The following is a 6,000-nucleotide window of genomic DNA, read 5'->3' on the forward strand; positions in this document are numbered from 1 at the left end:
AAACTACTGTAGTAATTTTCATTTGTTTTCAAGCCTTCGGCGGTGAACAAATTAAAATTACCCCACGATTTTAATAAATGGGATGTTATAGGGTCACCAACTTCAGCTCCTATTTATTCCATATCACCACTTTGTAGTTTCGCGCCAACATTAACGTTTGTTTGTAGAACAAAATTATAGTTTCGTTCTCAGCGCGTAGTCGAATGCTAAACGCGACACGCGTCATATTGACGTCAAGACTAGAGTTCCGCGACAGATTTATGATTTAACAAAACTCAGTTTTGTTATGCCCAAAAGGCAATGCTTCTGTTACAGTCAAAAGTCAAACTACCCTAAGGAACCAATAAAAATACCGGAATTTGTATCACCATGGGTCCCGCGCTGCATGACACGAATCAGTGGTCGGGATACATAGCAAGTATCCCGGATGTTGTAAATGATGAACCGCCTAAACTTTGCGGGATAAAAAGTACGTCTACCTTTTAGATGCTATCATATTCTAGTCTTGCAAAATGTGTTGATAATATCCTTTGCAAAGTTCTAACAAGTTTACTCGATACGGTCTATTAATGTTTTGTAGATTGTTAATGTAGTGCGTCTGCTGGCAGTAATATCGACAAGATGATAAAGAATATTGAATGAACTGTTTTTAAGTATCAATTATTACTTTATTTTGTACAGAATTATTTAATAGAAGTTTTATTTTCGGCATTAATAGTATATTATCCCTGTATATACATACATACATACATATGCCACGCTTGACGCAGTCGAGTTGTAGAGAATAACGAAGATCCCGTCAGAGCGACGTGCTGCGAACGAGGACGCAATACTAAACAGATTCAAGATTTATCAGTCAAATAGAGGCGACAAAGTTCAAGTTAGATGGATAAGCAAATCTGGCAGTCATCGACGGTGGACATAAATACCTCATAAACTGTTTTAACTGCACCACGTTCGTTTGTTGCCAAGCCGATAAACCAAATGTTTACAGAGGCTGCGCGGACGAACTGTGTGCGTTGGCAGACGATATCGTCCACGCGACGGGAAGAGTTCTAATGCCAACAATAATATTTTAGTAACAGTGAACTTGGCATGCTGCGTAAGTGCATCAACATTGTGAAAATATTACCCGCTGGTCCCCGTGGCGTAGTATATTTGGTCATATGCTTGCCAGACCACACGGTAAATTCACAGCGCAAACAAGGCGAGATCATGATGTTTGTTGGCTAGCGAGCTGCAATTGTTTCACTGTTCGTTTTTTGAAAATACCGTAAAATACTTTATTTTAGCTGGAATTAATTTTTGCTGAAAAGAATTTTTAGGTGTTTTGTATGAAATTTATTTTCACTCGTTTTTGACGAGCTGAATGTAAAATATAGGGAAAAAGGTATATTCACGAGGAAGCCCTAGTAAACGACTTATTTCACATAAGTTGAACTGATTATAAATTCCAGCAGTCGTCGGTGTCTACTACAGTTACACTGACCTACGGGTTTTCATTATCAAGACGTGTTTATTGCGTCAAATTCTCGCCATCTTTGGCTGTCATCGTTCGCCCCTGTAGGTCTTACAGCGAGGCGTTAACACTGACATCGAGGTTATGAACAGTGTGTGACACGTGTCATTACTTGTCATCGGGCAGCCCAGCTGCTATTCACAATTCAATTACAAGCAACACCATGTTACTGAGGTGTTATTGACAATCAAAATAGTCTTTCACGAGATACTAGTATACATGTTTTAGTTATATTTAACATAGTGTAACTATCGTGGCCTTGCTCTCATTGCCACGACGGTCGTTTAATGAATGATGTAGACGTAGTATGTAAAAATACGTCAGTGAGTGAGCCAGTTACGGCGTAGTTTTCAAATTAAAAATTGAAGAAAAACACATTTTGAATGTACGATTTATGGAACCTTCCGTCTTAAAATTCAGTTCCAGTGAAAATGGTTTCCGACAAGCCTGACAACATCGCCTCGAAACTCAATAACACGACACGTTTCAGTTTAACATTATAGCCTCAAATACAACTACAACAACGCTCTGGGTGAGTACCATACGTTGATATACACTTTACAAACAAATTAACAATTCTTTACAAGTGCTGTGAATGGCTGAAATATAGGCACGTGACAGAGAAGAGGGCTAATCAGGATTATTTGTCTGTTTGCAACACGCCGGAGTAATTTCTTGACGTCATCTGTACTTTTGTAAATCAATATTTTCTTTCAATATTCAAAAATACCTGATCAGTTATAACTGCTTTTTTCAAAATCGAAGTAAATCAAAATAAAACAACATTGTATCTAATTTTTAAATGACATTATTTTCATCAACGATATGAAATCCACCACGCAGCCGAAGTCAATACTAAAAATGAGACGAATCCAAAATATGTCATGTCTCTTGCATCAGTTTGTTTCGTCGATTACAATATACTAGTAGAATGTGACACCCTACAGAAGTATTAAAGCGGGGGAGTCGTCACCTGCGCATACGTCAGATGGCCATAGCGTGTCATTGTTTACAAACAAGCGTCTACCCACGAACCTTTGCGTTTTTAGCGTGTGTTGTTATCGTCGCTTGGGACTCAATTCCCACGCGTGCTCAGGTGACGACCCTCCCGCTTTAATAGTTACTGTGTGTAAAGTCGCTATGCATCACATGTTTCCAATCAGAGATTATAGTCTTTTGTGGTTTTCAATTGTTACGCTTCGAATAAACAGTCATAAACCTTTTCGTGAAATTTTTATGATGAAACACGGTCACATATAGTAAATAGTAAATTTACTACCCAATACAGTGAAAAAATAGCTTTCTCCTGAAGCATAGTGTTAATTAGAATCACACCTAGCTGTTAATAGAACACAATACACATAACATAATCAAAAGATTCCGATGCTCTGTTTTTTGATGTGTATTAAGGGGTTTTGATATTAAAAGTAAGTGCCTTCAAGCTTCCATTTGTAGATGACGCTCCACGGCGGCCGAGAGCGGCAGTCATATTTTAGTATATTCGTGGTATCTATATTAGTGATATCTATAGGCGTCAGTATCCAGCCCGCTGATCTTTTAAAGGGCGGCAATCATCGAGCAACGCATGTGCGAAATTTGTGTTGATAAACATTGATTTTCCCACAATCCAATGTGCTCTTCTAATGAAAAACACAAATATAAGGTTTGACCTTGGCGCGACTTGCAATAATTACCGCCGACGAGTCCCTCGATATCTTTCAGTCACCTAAAAATAACCTAATTAAAGCTTGGTAACGTCTCAGTGTGTACTCGTTGATCTGCGCAACATTAAAAGTCGCCATCTTCTTTTATATGAGACCTATATATATCGCGCATGCGTGGCGCGACGATTACCGCCCTTTAAAGTTGATCGCATCCTGCGGTCGTTACTACATGTTTTAATACTTTCTGAAGATATTCGTAACGTGACTGCACAAACGCATTTGCTGGACATTTTTTATAGCTTTTATGAAAGCATGGGAGTACAGTTACGGTTTTTTTATGGTCAGATCTAGTAAGAAACCAACGCTCAAAATTTGCGTCAGTGGAGTGCACGCGCGCTGTGCGTGCAGTTATGCAAATTATGCAAATATCGCTGACAGTGCCTGGTGGTAAACTAGCTCTGAAGGCGAAAGCAATATTTTAGATGACGTTTTCTTTTCAGCGTCTTTCAAAAAATATACAATAATAAGGTTATTTACAGAATACCAGAATTTACTTTCTCGTACATCGCAAGCTTCGGCATATATGCTCCTCGATTATTTGGTTCGTGATTTCATTGACCAGATTGGGAGGTCAAAGATCAAACAGAGTACAAAAACTTTATATTATAACATGAGTAAAATGACAAAAAAATATTGTAGTGCTCAGCGCGATATGTTACAAAGCTAGACGTAAAATAATATCGAATATTTAGGGCACCACGCGTATGAATCCCCGCTTAGTATCTCAAAACCGGGTTCAGTCAAAACTATGTCAAAAGTGTAGAGAGATATCGATGAATTTGTTGATTGTTTTTCTGTGTCATTCGTGATCCTAGTCAAAAATCGAGTGTGATAAGACGTCACATCCGGTTTAAGACCAGCGCATTCAGGGCGCCGACACAAACCTATTCATCGATGCGAACACCTTTTCGTAAAAGAGTCGATTCACCTTGGATTCGTTCTAACATTATTGATGATGTAGTGAATATTAATTGGCCAGTATAACATCCGCTTTTACACAAAGACGCAATTATTCTCAGTACAGTATAGCACATCATCTTTAAAGGCGGGGACATCGCGCGGAGAATAGCGTGGTCGATTACAGTTCCATGGAGGGCACTTAAAAGAAGATTACTGTGTCTCTATGCTAAAAACTAATACGCGTAAACTACCAATAATTAACCGTAGCATGGAATTTGAGCCTGAATTGGACGTGCGTGTCGCCATCGGCTCCAGTATCAGGCAATTGCCAGTGATTAGCGCGTCTATGACGTCATAAATCGACTTCCAGACTGCGCTCGGCAACTTGAACAAATCACTTTTCTCGATGTGGCCTGCTTATTTTCCTTTTTCGAAATTCCATCTTGTAGTTGTTGTGTCCAACTTGCAATTATATCAGTACAAGTCATTTACACCCAACTTTAATAGAAAGTTTACGTCAATACATACGTAAATATATTATTACACCATGACGATGTTAGATTAATATGATCAGTGACCCGTTTTATTACATAACGCTATGCTCCATGTGTACATCTGATAATGGTCTTCCATTCCACCCAAAGCTTGAAGATGATTGATTGCAAAATACCCATATCAAAGACCGCTGCGCGAAGCACTTAAAACGGCACGACACATGCAGGGACCCCGTTCTGGCGCAATGTCTAAAGACGGCGAACCACCCGCGCATTTCCCTTTAGGTCACAAGCGTTTATTTTTACGTACGGAAACATATATACACTTTTGATTTCAACTTGTGTCTGTCGCCAACATGATGTGTTTATGTGCAAACGTTTGCACGTGGCCTCCCAGTGCCCGATTGTCTATGTGGTATGACCAACAGCCCCGGGCCGATGAGTGCAACAACAATTCTGACCGTCTGAAGCCTTGCTCACTAACCAAAAATAAAGTTGCGAATCGAGTTCTCACTACAACTAAAACCCGTAGAAACAAAGCACATACGACATGATTGATTTAAAAGTTTAAACATTCGGACAAGACGGCAAACTCCTGTTTCGCGCCGTATATGCATTCCTGCAGACGATAAAATCATGCTACAAATATCTGTATCGTTTACTCACCGTAAAAACTTGAAAGAAACTGAAATCGCCGCCTTGTCCTTTATCACAGATCTCAGTCAGCTGATTTTCTCTCGGCGCACAGGGAGCTCGTCCTCTCTCCTCGAAGTTAAGAAGTCACGCCACTCAGCCGTTAATTATTGTGTTATTCTTAGGCGGAGGCAGAATGGGTATCTTGTTACGCGGTTCGCGAGAACGAGGCTCCCAAATATATCGGTGATTTACATAAGTTGAAGTTGCGAAGACGGCGCTGGTTACGTGACACATTTCTACAGGACGCGGATTTGATAACGTAGTCTGTCTAACAAACCGGATTTGAATATGTATTTCTAAGCAAGTTGAAACTAGTAAACGTGACTTGAAAACTTCGTAAAGTTACCAAAACAGCACCATGTCATACTTTCGTTGCCTCTGCTCTGGTTAATGGGATCATGAACTTAAAGTGAACTGTTCTTATTCACGATAACTTGGAAGCTATATTTTGAAGTTTTCCTCCAGGTATATTCATTCAACTCTGAACTGGCGATTTTCGCCGGAACCCAGATTAGTTTGTTGAACACGGGTGAATCCTGACGTTAAACATGTGTTGAACTCGTTAGTGCGTCCAACTTGAACCATATGACTGCAGTGGTCGCAATGTATTGTGGGCCACTGCGGACGAAATATTATATCTTCAAAACCGGACTGTTTTTTAAAGTTG

At 39.7% G+C, this 6,000-nt stretch overlaps 1 protein-coding gene across 1 annotated transcript in view; it reads right to left on the bottom strand.

Moving 5' to 3' along the window:
* Positions 1–5,426, bottom strand: part of LOC102804748 (excitatory amino acid transporter-like) — a 41,815-nt gene extending 36,389 nt beyond the window's left edge. Inside the window, exon 1 of the mRNA XM_078011584.2 lies at positions 5,304–5,426. The gene's annotated coding sequence lies outside the window, so the exon portion shown is untranslated. The remainder of the gene's footprint in view (positions 1–5,303) is intronic.
* Positions 5,427–6,000: the final 574 nt, after the last annotated feature.

This window comes from Saccoglossus kowalevskii, chromosome 21, assembly GCF_978046115.1.
Source record: "Saccoglossus kowalevskii chromosome 21, keSacKowa6.1, whole genome shotgun sequence".
NCBI classification, from domain to species: Eukaryota; Metazoa; Hemichordata; class Enteropneusta; family Harrimaniidae; genus Saccoglossus; species Saccoglossus kowalevskii.